A 20,596-nucleotide genomic window follows, 5' to 3' on the forward strand; every position below is an offset into this window, starting at 1 on the left:
CCCGCGCCGCCTCGCTCCGCCCCGAGCCCCGCCCCCAGCCGAGCCCCGCCCGCACCCGCCCCGCCCTGCACCGCCCCGAACCGCCCGGCGCCCCCCCTCCCCCGCCCGCGCCGCCCGCCCCTGCCCGGAGCCCCGAGCCCCGCGTCCCGAGCCCCGCCCCACCCCGCCCGCACCCGCCCCCAGCCGCCCCCCGCGCTCCGCCCCCCGCGCCCCGCGCCCCGCCCCGAGCGCGCCGTCGGGTCCGCGGCGGCCGCTCCTCCCGCTGCAGGCGTCGCGACCCGGCCAGCGAGTCGCCCGCAGCACCTGCCGCCCGCAGCGCCTGCAGCCCGCGCCCGAGGTACGTCCCCGCCCGCCCGCCCGCCCGGCCCCGAGGCCTCCCGGAACGCCGCGGAGCACCCGCGGAGGGACCGCCGCCGAGCGCCTGGGCGCCGGGTCCTTGCAGACTTCTCCTTCCCAGGGCGTGGGTGCCTCGTGGGCATGGCTCCGCCTTGGAAGCGGCCCGAGGCTGCCGGCGGCCGGTTAATGCCGGGAAGGTACGGGCCGGCTGTGAGTCTGTGAAGTGCCTCTCAGTTGTAGTTGGTACCAGTTTGCTTCTCTGAGCATTTAAACGGGTGGAATTCGAGAGACAGCGCCTGTAGCCCCTCCGCGACCCCCCCCCCCCCCCGTTCATTGCACTTACACTACTTGCCTACTGAGAAGTGATTCAGAGCAACGTCTTCAGAATCTGGTGTGGTTGGGTTAATGACGCTCCAGCGAAGTCGCTGGCCTTCGTTGCTGATGACCCTAGAGACGTTCAGTTGTCCTTGGATCCGTTTACTCAGTTACTCTCAGGAGGTGCTTAGGCATTGAGGACTTTGGGCCTCAGGCTCTAAGACAAACACATGAAGCTAGGGCTGGCTTGTACCCCCTTTTGGACCTGGCATCAGGGTCCCACCACGCATAGTTTGTTAGGGGTGTTGCCAGAGCCAGGGGAGGAATTGTGTTGGGCAAAGCTGCTAACCAGGAGTTGTCCTCAGCCTAACCATACTGACCACAGAAATCTCTGGGGGACGCTCTCAGAGTCAAGCATAGGGTGGATTCTCCAACATGTTAGAGGAATTCTAATATTTAGAAACTTTGATTGCTGCCTTATATGGGACCTATGTTTAGATTTCTCTGTTCCCTGGCTTATTGTGGAAAATTAGTAATATATTGTACAAATAAAAGTAATTTTGTTTCCATTTGACATCTGCAAATTTTATCCCAATATGGTATCCTCTGTGAATTAAGAATGTTAGCTCAGCGGCGCCTCAATGGCTCAGTCCACTGAGTGGCCCACTCTTGATTTCTCCAGGGAATGATCTCAGGGTCCTAGGATGGAGCCACCACAGCTCCGTGCTCAGCTAGAGTCTGCTTGAGGATTCTCTTTCTCCCTCTGCCCCTCCGCTGTTTGTGCTCTCTCTCTTTGAAATAAATAAATAATAAATAAATAAATAAATAAATCTTGAAAAAAGATGTTAGCCTGTGCATAAGTATATAGTGTTTTTGTATTATTTATATTTGTTTGGAAGAACAATTGAAAGTGAACTATAGACATCATGGGTCTTCATTCCCAAATATTCTAGTAGGTATCTCCTAAGAGCAAGGGCATTCTCCACCAAAATGCAATGATCACATCCAGGGTGTTTGACATTGTTGCAGTAACTTTATCTAATGTACACCATCCACAAAAATTTTGCCAGTTGTCCCAATAATGCTACTTGCTGCAGAATATTTTTCATTTCAGGATCATGCATTGTATTTAGTTATGTATCTTTAGTCTATAAATGTGGAAGAGTTCCTTAGTCTTTCTTTGTCTTTGGTGATACTGATAGTTTTTTTTTTAATTTTTATTTATTGATGATAGTCACAGAGAGAGAGAGAGAGGCAGAGACACAGGCAGAGGGAGAAGCAGGCTCCATGCACCGGGAGCCCGACGTGGGATTCATTCTCGGGTCTCCAGGATCGCGCCCTGGGCCAAAGGCAGGCGCTAAACCGCTGCGCCACCCAGGGATCCCGATACTGATAGTTTTAGAGCCTAGGTCATTTGTCTTGCAGAGTAAGTTTGTCTGATTGGTTTTCATTAGATTTTTGGTAGAGGGATCCCTGGGTGGCGCAGTGGTTTAGTGCCGCCTTTGGCCCAGGGCGCGATCCTGGAGTCCCGGGATCGAGTCCTGCGTTGGGCGCCTGGCATGGAGCCTGCTTCTCCCTCTGTGTCTCTCTCTCTCTCTCTCTCTGTCTCTGTCTCTCTCTATCATGAATAAATAAATAAAATCTTAAAAAAAAGATTTTTGGTAGAAATACTATAAAGTGATGTGCCTCTGTGTATCACACCAGGAGGTGCATGATGTCACTTGGTCCCACTTTTGGTGATCCTGATGGGGGTGGTATTTGCCAGAGTTTTCCACTGTAAAAGTGGGGAAAATAAGCTTTAGCAATAAATAAGTGATCATATTGATTAATCTTATTGATTCATGTCGAGATTTTTAGGATAAATTTTACTACCTACATAAAGGAAAATATTCAGGGTGCCTGAGTGGCTCAGTTAAGTGTCCAACTCTTGATTTTTGGCTCAGGTCATGATCTCAGCATCATGGGATTGAGCCCCGTCAGGGGCTCTATGCTCAGGATGAGTCAGTTTGAGATAACTCACACCCTCTCCTTCTGTCCTTCCCCCACACCTGTACTCACACACATGCACTCTCTCTAAATAAATAAATAAAATTTAAAAAAAAAGGGAAAATACTCATCAAGCCCAAGATTTTAATTGACCCAAAAGACCTACATTTTACTGAGACAAAAAGTAGGAGCTGAAAGAGCAGCATTTATCATAGTTCATTTTTCAGTTTGCTAAATACTTATATCTGAGATAATCTTATAACTCAGGTAGGCAAGGCAATAATTTCCCATTATATAGATGTTAAAATGGCTTACCCAATTAGCAGCTGATGTAGCTGGGACTTAAACATCTTTCTTTTCTTTTCTTTTCTTTTCTTTTCTTTTCTTTTCTTTTCTTTTCTTTTCTTTTCTTTTCTTTTCTTTTCTAAGATTTACTTATTTATTTATGATAGACATAGAGAGAGGCAGAGACACAGGCAGAGCGAGAAGCAGGCTCCACGCCAGGAGCCTGATGCGGGACTCGATCCCGGGACTCCAGGATCGCGCCCTGGGCCAAAGGCAGGTGCCAAACCGCTGAGCCACCCAGGTAATCCCTCTTAAACATCTTGTCAAAGTTTAGTACTTTTCTGACCACACTATCATGCACTAAAAGCAGACTAAAATATAATAGCATGCAGCTATATGAGGAAGTAAAATACTGCAGAGACCAAAGGTGCTAGTTTGGGGCTGAAGCAGTCCTGATTATATCCCTTATCTGTGATGACATGGGCAAAGAAATTATGTATATCTCTGAGTTTTAGTTTCTTCATCTGAATCGTGGGATCAGAGCACTTACCACAGAGCGTAGTTTTGGGACTTCACGGTTAATATAGATAATGCATCCAAGAAAGAGAGTAAGTGCTTATTATTATTAGCTATCTCTCTGTAACTTTTGGAATATGCTTCAGCATTTACTCCACAACTGCCAACTCAACAATCAGTAATTGAGGATTTGTACAAGGTACTGAAGGTAAAAAATGAATTTGACATAGTTTCTGCTCTCAGTGAAGAATCAAGAGTTCATAATCAAGAGAAACAGACACATAAACAGATGGCTTTTGTTGGTATCATCCATGAACCAAATTTAATGCTGCATTTTTCTCAAGGTGGGTTTACCTCTAATCAAGTCATCAGCAGAGCTGTACTAGCCTAGAAAATGTTGTGAATACTGCGAGTGGTATTATGTGACTTGAAGTCTAACAGCTCAAGCATGGAGGGCAGAAACACCCTTTGGGGAAATTTACAAATATAGCTTTGAGCGGAACAGGTTAACTTTGTTGTGGTGTTTGAAATAAGGTATTGGGGGTGGGGGGAGAAATAAGGAATGGAAGCTGAAAAATGTTACCAAATTATTAAAATAATACGAGTTAGCAAAAAGGTGTATCAGCCATTTGGTAAAAAGTGATTGGATTTGGGATCATAGGCCACAAATATATGGTGGCTCTGCTCTGTTAGTGTTTTCACATACCTAAAAGACCTGAACCAAGTTGAGGCTCTCGTATATAGCACCTTTGAGACTTTGAACAACTTTCTTCTCTGTAAAACAGGTTCGCTAACTGTCTGATGGGGTTGTTATGAGAAGATGTAAATAGCAACACAGATTATCAACAGCTATAGCTCCTCAAAGCAAAGGCCCTGGAGCTGGTCAGGTATAATTATGAAGGAAGTACAGTCAGTTTTCCCTTGATTTCCCCAATATTTCCAACTGTAAAAAATTATGAAAAAATACACCTAACATAAATTTTGCCATCTTAACCATATTTACATGTACAGTGCAGTGGCAGTCGGTACATTTATATTATCCTGCAACCATTGCCACCATCCATTTCTAGAACTCTTTTTTTTTTTTAGAACCGTTTTCATCTTACAAAACAGACTCTGTACCCACTAAACAATAACTTCCCATTCTCCTCTTTTCCTTGGCCCTGGAAATCTCCATTCTATTTTCTGTTTCTGAATTTGACTATACAAGGTACCTCATATAAGTGGAATCATTCAGTGTGTCATTTTGTGACTGCTTTATTAAAATAATGTCCTCAAGACTCATCCATATTGTAGCATGCAGAATTTCCTTTCTTTTTGAGGTCAAATAATATTCTATTGTATGTATATATCACATTTTCTTTATCCTTTCATCTGTCTGTGGACACTTGGGTTGTTTCCACCTTTTGGCTCTAGTGAGTAATTCTGCTTGATCATGGGTGCACAAATATCTCTTCAAGACTTTGCTTTCAATTCTTTTGGGATTGCTGGATGATATGATGTTTCTACTTTGAATTTTTTGAGGAACCACCATACTGCTTTCCATAGTAGCTTAAACCATTTTACATTGCCATCAGCAGTGTGCAAAGACTCCATTTCTCTATATCCTCATCCACACTTACATTTTTCTTTCCTGCCTCCTTTTTTCTTTTCATAGTATCCATCCTAATAGGTATAAGGCAGTGTCCATTTGTAATTTTTTAAAATAGTTTTTTTATTTGAGGGAGAGCAAGAGAGAGGGAGCATGAGCAGGGGGAGGGGCAGAGGGAGATAGAGAAGCAGGCTCCAGGTTGAGCAGGGAGCCTGACATGGGGCTTAATCCCAGGATCCTGGGATCTTGACCTGAGCCCAAGACAGATGCTTAACTGACTAAGCCACCAGGCGTCCCTCCATTTCTACTTTTTAAAGAATCATTTCTTCCCTCTCTGGTTTGCTTTTTTGTTTCCCCTCTTCTTTTTAATCAAACTCAAGTTTAAGAAAAGACATGACTCTAATCACCTGTCTTCGTGATTAGAAGATACCTAATCTTCTTCGTGATTAGAAGATTAATTAGAAACATCCCTATTGAAAAAAGCTTATATCCCCCAAAAAAGGCAAGAAAGAAAAAAGAAACAGAAAAAGCAGAGAAAAAAAAAACCCAGAATGATGGTGGAAATAAATGTATTAGTAATTACAATGAAGGTGTAAGGACGAAATGCTCAGTCAACTGACAGAATTGTCAGATTGAATTTTTTTGATCTAGGCACGTGATATTTGTGAAAGACATGTAAACAAAAGTACATGGAGAAGTTGAAAGCAAAGTGTATAAAAAGATTCATTAGGCATGAGGTCCCTGGGTGGCACAGTTCGTTAAGCCTCTGACTCTTGGTTTCCCTTCAGGTTCTCAGGGTTGTGAGATGGATCCCTATGTGGGCTCCTGGCTCAGCTCAGAGTCTGCTTATGTCTTTCTCTCTCTCTGCCTGACCCTGCCACGTCTTTCTTTCTAAAATAAATAAATAAAATTTAAAAATTTATCAGGTAAAAAAATAAAAGAAAACTGATTAGAAATACTTTTAAGGAAAAATGCATTACTGATGTAAAGAGTCACTATACAGATTATATCACTACCGCATAATAATAAAAATTTTCATTCAACAGGAAGGTGTAAGAATTCTAAATATATATATATATGGATATATATGCAATAACATGGCATCTAAACTTGGTATTAAAATATGCAAAATAAAAATTGTCAGAAGCAAAAATCTGTAAGGACATATAGACAAATCAAACTAGAGTAGAACTTTTTCAGTATTCCTCTGTTACTATCTGAAATAGCAACCAGGGAAAAATTTGGTAAGAGAGCTACTTACTAAAGATACAAACTTGGTTAAGTAGAATTAAAATGTATAAGATTTTTGGGATGTGGCTGTGAAAGTTAACAGGATTACTTTTTCTTTTTGTCCAAGGGAGAAAAACACCATTAGACTAGGAATCAACTGGACAAAATCCTAGAAAATATACTCTATTGGTAGGGATTGAACTAGATAAATAATAAGATGTTTTTCCCTTGTAAATAAGTAAGGACTTTCTACTATCAAAAGTAAATGCTGAGGGACGCCTGGGTGGCTCAGTTGGTTAAGCATGTGCATTTGGCTCAGGTCATGATCCCAGGGTCCTGAGACTGAGCCCCGTGTCAGGCTCCCTGCTGGGTGGGGAGTCTGCTTCTGACTCTGCTCTTGTTTGCTCGCTCTCTCTCAAGTCGATGAATAAAATCTTAAATAAAAACAAATGATGACAGTCTGATCAATGAAAACAGTAGATGCACCCACCTTGAAGGAAAATAACGGAAAGGACTCTGAAATGTGAAAGACATGATTGGAGCACATCAAGAAGACAGGATACTACATGGGATGTGGGGGCCTGGACCTGTGTCTGGACCACAAGCAGAACATTAGTGAAAAAAATGGTCGCTTAATTAATAGTACCATACCGATGTTAGTTTCCTTGTTTAAATAGACGCCTTGGTTATCCTAGTTATTATCATTAGGGGAAGCAGACTACAGGATATACAGAAACTCTTCTAATTTGGCAACTTTTCTCTCAGTCGAAAACTATTTCAGAATACAATGTTTAAGGGGATCCCTGGGTGGCTCAGCGGTTTGGCTCCTGCCTTTGGCCCTTGGCACGATCCTGGAGTCCCAGGATCAGGTCCCGCGTCGGGTTCCCTGCATGGAGCCTGCTCCTCCCTCTGCCTGTGTCTCTGCCTCTCTCTCTCTCTGTGTGACTATCGTGAATAAATAAATAAAACCTTAAAAAGAATTTTTTTAAAATAAATAGTTTATTTGTATATCTAATTTTGTTTCTTTTAACTACAATACTTGGTTCCTCCTGTTACCTAAATACTCTTTGATTACCTGGCTTTAGAATGCAGCATTAAGACATAAGGATAAGTTCAAAGGACAGGTAGTAGAGCTTTTTGAACACCAAACAGAGCAAGTTTTTCTTTGCATATTTTTAAATGTGTGTGTGTTTACTTAATGTTCCCAAATATAATGTGTAATGTATTTGAAGCCATAGTGAGTGCTCCTTGGTTTGTACTTGAATTAGGTTGACTCATTATGAAGACTTTCTTTTTCTGTGTTGAAGGACAACTTAAAAACATTTAACTGAACAAGGGATTTACCTTTGCCGCGCCAGGAATTATTCATGCTATGTACTTTATCCAAGGTTTTTTTTCTTTGTTTTGCTTGCAGTTTCTTTTAGAAATTAGTACTTTGGAGGCTTAGATCTAACGCAGAGAACTTCAGAGGTGTTGCTGAGGTGGACCAGTAGCACTAAACTTCTTTTCTTTTCTTTTCTTTTCTTTTCTTTTCTTTTCTTTTCTTTTCTTTTCTTTTCTTTTCTTTTCTTTTCTTTTCTTTTCTTTTCTTTTCTTTTCTTTTCTTTTCTTTTCTTTTCTTTTTTCTGATACCAGCATACCTATTGATTATGGCTTCTCTATCTATGTATTTAGATAGTGCTTGAATAGAATATCTTAAATATTGCTTATAAAAACAAATACATGCCTTCTATTTTTGAGTAACCGGAATAACTTCCTTTTCATTGAATTTACCCTGTGATTTCCCTCTTGAATCTTCCCTGTTAACATTGTACAGAAATGCATATTTCAGCATAGTCAGGCCATCATAGCCTAACCTTAGTGTCAGTGCAAAGGGGAAGTTTTCAGACTATATTTATGTTTCACTATAATTATCACATTTCCCTAAGTCTCTTCCACTTTGAGGTAAAAGAAATGGGTAGTAGTGGAGAATACTACAAAGGAAGTGTTGATGTTGATACTTTTTTTTTTTTTTTAAAGATTTTATTTATTAAGAAAGAGAGCACAAGCAGGGGAAGTGGCAGGCAGAGGGAGAGGGAGAAGCAGGTTCCCTGCTAAGGAGGGATCCTGATCCAGAACTCTATCCCAGGACCCCAGGATCATGACCTGAGCCAAAGGCAGATGCTGAACTGACTGAGCCACCAAAGCGCCCCTCAGTGTTGACATCTTATGAGTGTTTGACGTAAGCAAAAATGAGATGTTGAGAGGAAATCTGAATCAGAAATATTCTGCTTAGTGAATTATACATCGAGTTAGTCACCTATTTGGCAATCTCCCATTGAATCCTTGGCTCTCTGTTAGGCACAGAAGATAAATTCTTTCCTTGAGCAGCTATAAAGTGGAGCTGTATTCTGAAACTGGCACTGGAAATGACGGCCATGTGCTTAAAAGGAGCCCAGCTTGTAGAATGTTCCTCAGTTGGGGTATGTCCAGTGTTCCTGCATAGATTCAACTCAATCCTTTTTGGCATTTATGGTGATTTTCTATGAGAGATGTGTTCTCTGTATACTACGTTAGGAGCCCTATGTCAGTTTATCTCATTGCTGATGTTATGATAGTCAAAGAAAGGCTGAGGACCTATTGCACATCAGACAGGCTGAAGGTACTTGACAATACATGCCATGCAGATAAAAGTTGCTCCAAGGAATATTATTGAGATAATTGGTAAATAATATGATGTCATTGTCAAATTCTGTAAATTTGACTGTTTTATGCAAAGGGATGCTCTTGTTCTTAGGAGATACATGCTGAAGTATTTGGTAGTGAGGTCCATGATGTCGGCAAATTACCCATGATTCAGTGATCATAGTTGTAATAAACACTATTCCTATGGAGAAAGGAATCATCAAATATGGCAAAATGTTCTCACAGTTGGTGAATCTAAGTGAAGCATATACTTGGGTTTATTGGAATATTCTTGCAACTCTTCTGTAAGACTGAAACAAAACTTAAAAGACATATGCCTGCAACAAATGGAGTGACAAAGTAGAAGACATTTTCTAACTATTGAGCTTGCAGTGTAGTTAAGTAAACAAGAATGGTAATACATAAAAGTTTTAAAAAGGCTGGAGGAATGCATGCCCGGGGTAAAGGCATGGTCTCAGAAAAGGATCTAGCAGGAAATACAAAAGCAATTACACAGTCTTCTCTAGTAGACCAGGGGCAAGGATGGAGGTGGGCAAGTTTTGCTTCTGGTGATGGCAGGGAGATGATGTTGACTTTGAAGTACTAGCAGGACATGTAGGTGATGTTCAGTAGACAGTGGAAATAGGAATCTCTAGCCAGAGGTGCAGGTTTGGGAGCCATCAGACACTGGGAATGGTTGAAATCTCAGCAGTTCAGGACGTTGGCCAGAAAGAGTATCTTCAGTAACAGAGGGTTGAGGACAGAACCCCATCAGGTTAAAGAATGGTGAAGGATGATGAGCTGCAGGAGGGACAGAGGATGAGGGCCAGGAAGTCAGAGGAGGAAGCAATGCAGGGAGGCATGGGAGACAAGTAAAGAGAGGTTCAAGGAGAGTGTGCTTTGTGTGGCACATGCCACAGGGAGGTCAAGTCATGAGGAGCAAGAGTGTTCCCTGGAAACACTCTTACGCTCTTGGTGGGAATGCAAACTGGGGCAGCCACTCTGGAGAACAGTATGGAGATTCCTCAAAAAGTTAAAAATAGAGCTACCCAGTGATTCAGCAATTGCACTACTTGGCGTTTATCTAAAGGATGCAAACATAGTAATCCGAAGGGGCACATGGACCCCAATGTTTACAGCCTAACTGTGCAAAGTTGTCCATCAACAGATGAATGGATAAAGAAGATGTAGTACATATACACAATGAAATATAACCCAGCCATAAAAAATAATGAAATCTTACCAATTGCAATGACACAGATGGAATTAAAGGGTATTATGCTAAGTGAAATAAGTCAGAGAAAGACAAATATCATATGATTTCACTCATGTGGAATTTAAAAAACAAAACAAATAATCATAGGGGAAGGGAAGGAAAAAGAAGATGAAAATTGAGAGGGAGGCAAACCATAAGAGACACTGAACTCTAGGAAACAAACTGAGGGTTGCTGGAGGGAAGGTGGGTGGGGAAATGTGGCAATTTGGTGATGGGCACTAAGGAGGGTACTAGATGTGATGAGGACTGGGTGTTATATGCAACTGATGAATCACAAAATTCTGCCCCTGAAGCTAATTAAAAAAAAAATGTTCCCTGGGTTTGGTAGTCAGGGCAGTCTTCTTCCAGGAAGTGAATTTTAAGCTGAGCTTTGCAAGGTAAGAGTTGGTGAGGCAGAGGATCAGAGATGGTTGTGTTGGATGTCTTCTCAATAGCACAAAGTGTGGCTGATGGCCATGCGAGAGGAGGAAGCAAAGTCCCCTCAGGCAACTGCAGGAGGCTGGTGTGGCTGGAGTGTGCTTGGAGAGCATAGTGAGGTTAGAACAGTCATGGGTGAAGAAGCTGGTGAAGTAGGCAAGGGTCAGATCATATAGGACTTTATAGGAGTTTGGATTTTGCCCTAAGGGCGAGGGATGCCACTGGAGAATTTTAAGTCTTGGGATATATTGAACAGTTCTGCATTTAAAAAAGATCCCTTTAGGGAGCACCTGGCTGGGTCTGTCAGTAGAGGATGTAACTGTTGATCTTGGGGTCCAGAGTTCAAGCCCCGTGTTGGGCTAGAACCTACTTAAAAAAATAAAAATAAAAAGATGCCTTTGGCTACAAATGGACTAGCACCTTTTTGTGGGGTAGGGTGGGGATAAGTCTGAGGTTGGGGAGACTCTGGAGGCTACTGTGGTAATCTAGAGTAGCATGGTAGGCACAGATGTTGAAAGTCAACAGTTACTTAGGTGTGAGAATCAAGATAGAGGCCTTGGAACTGGGAGGAGAGAGAGAGAAATAGAGAGAAATAGAGAGAGAAAGAGAGAGAGAGATCGTAAAGTATGGGCTTCTGGCCCAAGGAACTGGGTGGGTGTTTGCTGTCTTTTGCTGAGATGGAAAAAGAACAGGTTAGGGGAAAGTAGCATGAGTTCAGTGTTGGACATGTTGGATGGGAGGTGTCTGCGTTATCTGGGTGATATCCACTGGGCAGTTAGATCTAGATTTTGAACCTAATAGAGAGGTTTTGTGTAGTGATCATCATATACTTGAGGCTCCTCAGTACATAGGTGGGTCTTGAAGTCAGGAATACAGGAAGGTCAGAGAAATAAGAGGTTTTCCCAGGAGATAGTGAGGAGGAATTTTTAAACCATTAAATTTGACCATGTCATGGTTGAGGGGGAGCTGACAGGAAAACTGAAAAGGTCTGAAGGGAATAAATTCTTCCTATCATAGGCACTTATTAAGAAAATTGTTTACTGCGCACCTGGGTATCTTCAGGTGCTCAGGTCATCCTGGGGTCCTGGGATCTAGCCCATGTTGGGCTCCCTGCTCACCGGGGCATCTGCCTTTCCCTCCACACCTGCCCCTCCCCCAGCTCATGCTGTCTCTAGCTCTCTCCCTCTCTCTCCAATAAATAAATAAAATTTAAAAAATTATAAAAAGGAAAATTGTTTACTCATAAGCTTATTCATTTATTGAGCAAATATTTGCTGGCCTAAAAAGAATATTAACCTTGGAGTGAAGAGACCCGGATATTATTGACTCTGAAACAAGCTGACTTAATCTCTCCAGGTCTGGTTTCTTTATGTTGTCAGATTCACTTCCACTTCAAATTTTCTAAGAAATACTAATAAACTAATCATAGCTTCCAAAATATTTTATACCAGAAACCTATATAAAATAGTAAGTTAGAACATATGGTATAAGTCAGCCCCACTGATTGCTAAAAGTGAGACCTTATGAACGTCCCTTAACCCTTCCAGACCTCACTGTCCTCTTTGGAGCATGAACACTTGATATGGGCTTTTCACTCAAGATAGACTGAGCATATGTGCTTATGTCCACTGCTTCACTGAACCGAATTAAAAGAGAGGACAGCATAATTTCCCAAGACTGCTGGGAATAAGACCAGATTGTGTGTGTGTTTGTGTGCCCATTCTGGAAAATATAAAAGCAGTGGCATCATCAGGTATATCAGTGACAGAGGAGAAGGCAGCAGTGGAGGTAGAACTTTTCTTCCCAGAAACTTCTGGAAGCTTCCATGATTGGAATTGTCAAATGTGGATATAGATTATTAGGAAGTAGGCAGAAATTGGGGAGAAATAATTGATGATTGGAGATGTGGTCAACTACTTAAATCCCCAGCGCCCCACAACTGCTTATAATTTGGATTTACCTGTTCCCACTCTGTGCAAACTCAGCTTGCAATCATTGTGCATTGGGTGCTTGTGTCCCTCCCAAATTCATAGGTTGAAGCCCTTACCCCCAGTGTGATGGTACTTGGAGATGAGGCCATCAGGAGGTATTTGGATTTAGATGAAGTCATGAGGCTGGGCCGCCATGATGGGATTAGTGTCCTTGTAAGAAGAGGAAAAGACTAGAGCTCTCTCTGCCTGTTGAGGACACTATGAAACGATGGCCATCTGCTAGCTAGGAAGGGACTTCTCACCAGGAACCAAGTCAGCTGGCACCTTGATCTTGGACTTCCCAGCCTCCAGAAACTGAGGAATGAATATCTGTATCTGAAGCCACCCAGTCCACCTGTATTTCGTTACAGCAGTCCACCTGATGAATAGGCAGTCTTTGCAAAAGTTAGCCTAACCACTCATCCTCAGAACTCACCCCCAGCCCTCCCCACTTCGGGCCACAACCTTCCAAACAGATACGAAGTGTTCTGATGACACACAACGGATGGTGTCTTCAGTGCAGAACCTTTCTCCGTGGGAAGCTTTCTCATCACATTTATCCGTAAAGCTGAAGCACATTCACCTGTGCCTTAAGAAGTTACTTCTCTGGTGAAATACTTTCTGCCATTCTAATGTAGAGAACCCGAGCAATATCTAGTTACCTGTTTCTATTACTTTCTTGCTCACATGAGGATATTTTTTAAAATTTATATTTAAATTTTTAAGTTTTTGGTACTTAGCAGAGGATCGATGGCTCTCTCAGGTGAGTGCCTAAAGTACAGATACTACATAGGCGGTGAGCATAAAGTGTGTTGTCACCTAGGCTGGTAAAAATGAAACTTTTTGTAACAACTTGGCTTAACTCAGGAGACACTGTTTCCTCCCTTTAGAAGAAAAATATCATCTTGTCAATTCAGAGGAACTTACTCCAATTGTTTTCCTCACTCTCTCTCTGAGGTGAACAAAGTTTCTGCAGGTGGGAGTGGGTGTAGTTTTGAGGATCTTGGCACTTTGGGCTGAAGACCACCCTCCCCACCATCCCTTGACTTGGATCTCAGTCTCTGCTGAAGTCCTTTGCTTCGCTCTGGCTTCTGAAGGTCCATCAGTGTGGCATGTTTCTTATTCCCACCTCAACCCCCTTTATGTCTAGAGTCTTCTCTATGTCTACCTTTTTGCTTTCCTTGGGACAAATGGGGAACCAGGCTATGGTTTCCCTTACGTGCTTGAGAAGTGAATTCTGGGGGCACCTGGGTGGCTTCAGCTCAAGTAGTGATCCTGGGGTCCCGGGATGGAGCCCCGTGTTGGACTCCCTACTCAGTGGGGAGTCTACATCTCCCTCCCTCTCTTTCTGTCCCTCCCCCTGCTGGTACTCTCTCTCTCAAATAAATAAAATCTCACAAAAAAAAAAAAAAAAAAAGAGAGAGTATAGGAGGCAGAGCTGCCTGCAGGCCCCATGGGCATATCATTCAAACATTGTTACTCATTTCCCAGGAGCTGTGCTCCTGCCTGTAGGGCTCTCCAGCAGCCATCCATCTCCAGGGGCAACAGCGTGGGAAGCTAGGGAGTTAGCTGGAGTTTTTATTATTCTCCTTGCTTATTTCAGGTGTTAGGTCCCAAGAGGGCAGGTAATACCTAGGCACTGGTCATGTCTCCTTTTTCCAGGTACTGGAGCCACACATCCTCTTTTGGGTGGGAAAATGATTCTCCAGCATGGACTGTTCTCTACAATTTAAAGGAATAATTTTTGTGCTGTGAATCCCAAGGATTTGTTATTTATATGCAAAGCTGTGCTTTTGAAATTTTAAATATTTTAAATAATTCTCTTTCAGAAAGCCCAGTTCTGAAAACACAGAACATGATAGCTCTTTTTTTTTTTTTAAGATTATTTATTTATTCATGAGAGACACAGAGACATAGAGAGGCAGAGATATAGGCAGAAGGAGAAGCAAGCTCCATGCAGGAAGCCCAATGTGGGACTCGATCCTAGGACTCCAGGATCACACCCTGAGCTGATGGCAGATGCTTAACTGCTGAGCCACCCAGGCATCCCCATGATAGCTCTTGAAAGCTTCCCTGGATCCTCTAAATATGGGTCTGAGCTACATGTCCATGGACCCACTGGCAGTATCTACTCATATGATGTACTCCCAAGTAATGGAATGAGTTGACTTACTGGATAGAAGAACCTAGAATTGACAATTAGAATTTTAGGGAATAGCTGCCCAAAACAATGATTATGGTTTTGGCCATATTGGCTCTTAAATTTTTTTGATAGTAATTAACCAAGTTTTAAGATTTTATTTTAAGGATTTTTATTTATTTGAGGGAGAGAACACAAGTGGAGGAAGAAGCAGAGGGAGAAAGGCAAGTAGACTCCCTGCTGAGTGCCGAGCCTGATACAACACAGGGTTCATCCCAGGACCCTGAGGTCATGACCTGAGCTGAAACCAAGAGTTGGATGCTTAATCAACTGAGCCACCCAAGTGCCCCAATAATTAGCTAAGTATTTTATTTATTTTTTATTTTTTAAGATTTTATTTATTTATCATGAGAGCCAGAAAGAGGGTCAGAAACATAGGCAGAAGGAGAAGCAGGCTCCCTGTGGGGAGCTTGATGTGGGACTCAATCCCAGGACCCTGGGATCACGCCTTGAGCCAAAGGCAGATGCTCAACTACTGAGCCACCCAGGTGCCCCTAGCCAAGTATTTTACATCCATTTTTGGTTCATGATTTTAAAATCATGCTATCTGGGTAGAGAAGACTTAGACTTCTTAGACTCCTGTTCATGAAGGCAAATGGGTAGGCTGGCATTTCCTTAAAAGCAATAGTAAAATATTTCTATGTATTTATGACATTAGGGAGATGAAACTGTGTATGGAAGCACTGTCTAGAAAGCATTGATAAGTAATAGAAGAGGTAATACTAAGAGATAGGTAATGGAAAAATTATCTTAACATTGCTTGCTCCTTCCGTAGGCTGATATAGAGCTGTTGAGTACTGAAATGAGGTCCCACAGGAATTAAGTCTCCTCATGGCAGTTCTCTGGTGCTAAAGAATTGATTTTTTGGAAGATGGGATAAACTATGTCTCAAGTCTCTTACAAGGGAAATATTTCTGAGAAGCCTGTTTGAGTAAACAGCTTTTTAAAGTTTGAAGCACACTACTCTGCATAGCAGCTAAAATATTACATCTTGAAATCTTTTTCGCTTTACAATAGTTTATTTACCAAGTGTTTTAGTTTATTTACCAAGTTTATAGGTAGAGTGAAGAAATCTCATTTGGGAAGAGTTCTAAATCTTTAACATGTGAAAAGATATATATATGTATCATACATATATATATCATACATATATATATGTATGATAATCACAAATAAAATATCCCACCTGGTTGTCAATGGAGATTTCTGTTTCCACCATTTCTCTCACAAAAACTAATCCATATGTGGCATGTTTTCAAATCTGCATTCATTATCAGTCTTGACAGTCAAACCCAGTACCTCCCATGAGGCTGTATTCAATATGAATGCTGAGAAACTGCTAGCACTTAAAATACCGCCTGAAGTTAATTAATTTGCTGTGATTTTCCTTGCATTCAGTCTGAGAAGTTATCTTGCTAATGTAAATAGATTTAAAACAACTTCATAGAACTTTATATTGAACTAAACTATTAGCTTCTAAATTGGCTGGATTGGCTGGACTTGATCTGTACAATATTTATGAACTTGTAGAAAGCAGAATGCACCTTCCAAAATGTAGTTGGAAAGTTTAATTATGAATTTATTAAAGTCATATTCTTTGAACTTGACATAACTTATGGAAATGCAACTCATTATTACGACTGCTGGATTTGCAGACAGCAATATTGAGAGTGAGAAAATAATTCAGTTTAGAGAAAAATGATCGTTTTGACATTTAACGAGATATATATGCGACAACAGAGGTATGACTAGAAGCATGGGCTTTGGAGTCAGACAGCCTTGGTTTTGATTTTGGCTGTGCCATCTCATTCAGTCCTTCATTCCTTTTTTTTTTTTTTTAGTATTTAACTGAAACCCAGTCACACAGTGGTGAAAAAAACAGGCATTTTCCTGCCTCCTATGGATCTCATAGTCTAGCACGGGAAGTGGGTATGAAATAAATATTCATATAAATAATGGTTAAGGATAAGTACTGGGTGTCATGAAATCAAATAACACAAGAACTAATTTAGATTGAGGCTCCTGAAGGCCAATGTAAGGAATGAAAGCAGACCATAAGGTGGCTGGGTAGAGGGAACCGGAATAAAGAGACTGAGAGAGGAGGGGATGAGTCAAAAATACAGCTGTAAGATTTAATCAGTGTTTTCCTTTTTTTTTTTTTTTTTAAAGATTTTATTTATTCATTCATGAGAGACAGAGAGAGAGTAACAGCTGCACATAGTTCTCGGAATCAAATAACGTTGTATTTGAATCATGCTTAATACAGACCTAGCATGATAAGTATTTACTACCCGGTGGCTATAAATAATGATAATAATAATAATAATAATGCCCTCATGGAGTTTACATTCTGGTGAGGTGATAATCTCCACTGTAGGAATGGAAATAAGCAAAGAGGGACTGACAGTTGCTTAAAGAGCTTCAGAGAAAAGTTCTACATTTTTAGTAATTTTAGAAATGAGTTAATCATTACAGTCACAACTGAAGGAAAAAGGCAAGACAAAACATCTTAATGCTTTCTGAGTGAACTTAAGTGACATATCAGCAAGGTCACAGAATAAAGATACTGAAATTATAGTTGATGTAATTTCCCATGTATAAAACTTTATCCATCTAATCTGTAAAACCTCAAGATCAAGACTGCCTGTTGCTTGGGCCCTGGCAAGCTTGTAAAGGCAGGATGAGTTAAAGAAATAATTGCAAACTTGTTAGCTAAGATATTTTCCTAAAAAAATCCAGAAAAATTATAAATTAAATAGTAATGGACCTTCATTGTAACAAGGATTAAGATTCATTATTTTGGTTCCTTCAAGGGAAGCATTTTATAAATGTTTTGTACTTTTATCCTTATCTGACAAGATGTGGATGAACAGTTCATGGCCTCTCCTCCCCACTATACCTTGGTTAACTATCTCCTGTCCTCTCCAACTTCTTCTAAAGCTCATCTCTCTGTTCTAGGTTGACCTCTAGCCAGGGTTAATTTTAAAAATATGAGGTCTATTATTTTCTATTTTTATAAGAGGTGAGTAAAATTCCATTTATACTTCTTCTGAGGGGCCATGGTTTAGTGCTAGTAAGATGTTATTAGAAATAAGTAAATAAGTTCAATGAGATATTTTTATGTTTGATATGTTAACCTTAGAGATGTGAACAAAGGGGAAGAAGCCTTTCCATTCTGTTGTTTTATTTATTCCATCCACTCACTTATTCCACAAATATTGAATAGATATCCACTCAGAGGACATTTATGGAGGTGTTCATCATGTCCTAGGAAAGGTACCTCGTTCTAGGGATACAAATATAATTGATTTCTAGGTTTTGCCTTCAAACGTACAACTTTGTAGCCAAATTGTTCTTTCATTTATTAGTACTCTACATATATTTCATGAATGCCTTCTCTGTGCCCAGCATTGTTGTAGACACTGGACACAGGATGTGCCCTGTAGTAGATATTGGACACAGACACAGGGTGTGCCCTGGTGCAGCTTATATTCAAGGGTAGACCTGAAAACAAGTGTAGAAGGTTAGGGTGGTGCTTCCTAAAGTGCTCTGATGACTACAGGGAGTGTACAAAATTATTTATGAGAGGTTCAGGAAGAAAATATTTTGATTTTTATTTATCTTAATCTCATCTTGCTTTATTTATATTTTTGTATATATTTGGTAATATACCTAATCTGGATAGTAGTGCTTGTACACCCTTTAAACATAAATAAATATTTAAATTCATTAATTTCATACTTGATAAACATTTGCAGACCCCAGGATGAAAGCTGGATTTATTTACTTATTTATTATTTAAATATTTTGTTTATTTATTTATTCATGAGACACAGAGAGGCAGAGACACAGCCAGAGGGAGAAGCAGGCTCCATGAAGGGAGCCCGACGTGGGACTCGATCCTGGGTCTCCAGGATCACGCCCTTGGCTGAAGGCAGTGCTAAACCGGGTTTTTTTTTTTTCTAAGATTTTATTTATTTATTCATGAGAGACAGAGAGAGAGATAGGAAAGCATGGATTTAGAATAAGACGGACTTATGAGTTTGAAGTCAGTTTCCATCACTTACTACACGTGGGTCCTTGGGCTAGCCAGAGCTCTGCATCCTTACAGAGATGTTGTAAGGGTAGGCTGTAATAATGTTAGTAAAGTGCTTATATTGTGTCTGTTTATATCAAATCCTCAAAAAAATGATGGCTAATGTTACTATTGTTATTATTTATGTGATCAATATTAAAATACAGGCATCTTCAAAGTGATAAAGAGAATTTTGAGAAGGGACTGGTTAAGCTGTGACCCTAGTGCCATGAAACTGTTATAATAAATTATTGCTGGGAATGTAAATCAGTGCTACTTTTTATGCACTTATATACCAGAATCCTTAAAATTTTTATTTGCCTTAACCCGGTTGTTTCCCTTCCAGAAATTTATCTTAAGGAAACAATCAGAATTCTAATAGATTTATAATAGTGACTGATAGGAAAAAAGTAACTAAATGTCCAAACATAGGAGAATAGCAGGTTAAATTACAACTTTATGATGGAATATTGTACAGCTTTTAATATTTTTAAAGAATACTTGGGGAAATAGTAATATTTAGTGAAGAAGATAGGATATAAAATTATAGCGTAATCCCAATTATGCTTTTTTTAAACATATAATTTAAAAAAAACCCCACACAACTTAATTAAATGGTATTGGGAAAACTGGACAGCTACATGGAAAGGAATGAAGCTGGACTACTTTCTTACAGTATACACAAAAATCCCAAATGTATAAAATACCTAACTATGAGGCTTGAACCCATGAAACTCCTAAAAGAAAACATAGGTAGTAATCTCTTGGACATTGGCGTTAGCTACATATTTATGAATGTCTCTGCAGGCAAGAGAAACAAAAGCAAAAATAAACTTTGGGAACTACACCAAATAAACTCCTGCACAGTGAAGGAAGCTATTAAAACAAAAAAGCAAGCTACTGAATGGGGGAAGATATTTGCAAATGCCATATTCAATGAAATGTCAGTATCCTAAATATATAAAGAACTTATGCAACTCAACACACAAAAAAGAATAATCTAGAAAATGGAGAGAAGACATAACAGACATTTCTCCAAAGAAGAGATCCAGATGGCTAACAGACATGTGAAAAGATACTCAACGTCACTCATCATCAGGGAAATGCAAATCAAAACTACAATTAGATGTCCTCACACTGTCAGAATGGTTTAAATAAAAAATATAAGAAACAACTAGTGTTGGCAAGGATGTGGAGAAAAGGAAATTCTCTTGCACTGTTGGTGGAAATGTAAATTGGTACAGCCACTGTGGGAGCAGTATGGAGGTTCCTCAAAAAAGTAAAAATAGAACTATCCTGTGATCCAGTAATTGTACTACTGGGTATTTATAAAAACACTAATTCAAAAGGATATATGTACTCCTATGTCTATTGCAGAATTATTTACATAGCTAAATTGTAGAAGCAGCCCAAGTGTCCACTGAAAGAAATTGAGTCTTTTCATTGGGTGGGGAGGAGCTGCAGTTAGAAAAACTGAGATGCCAAACCTTTAGGAGATTTGTTTCACATGCTAATCCTGGTGTAATTCATATATATATATCATTCTGATGTAATTCTGAAAAATCCCCATATATTGTGTGTGTGTGTGTGTGTGTGTGTGTGTGTGTATAAAACACATTATATATATAGGATATGTATTTAAGATGTATATATGTATAAGATATATATGTATACACACACATATATATACACATACATAACTAATATTCACTGAGCCAGAAACTAATTCCATTCA

General features: G+C 40.4%; 1 protein-coding gene across 1 annotated transcript in view; it reads left to right on the forward strand.

The window, feature by feature from the left end:
* Positions 1-219: 219 nt before the first annotated feature.
* Positions 220-20,596, forward strand: part of CCDC170 (coiled-coil domain containing 170) — a 99,015-nt gene continuing 78,638 nt past the window's right edge. The window contains exon 1 of the mRNA XM_077896895.1: positions 220-337. The gene's annotated coding sequence lies outside the window, so the exon portion shown is untranslated. The remainder of the gene's footprint in view (positions 338-20,596) is intronic.

This window comes from Canis aureus, chromosome 1 (genome assembly GCF_053574225.1).
Source record: "Canis aureus isolate CA01 chromosome 1, VMU_Caureus_v.1.0, whole genome shotgun sequence".
NCBI classification, from domain to species: domain Eukaryota; kingdom Metazoa; phylum Chordata; class Mammalia; order Carnivora; family Canidae; genus Canis; species Canis aureus.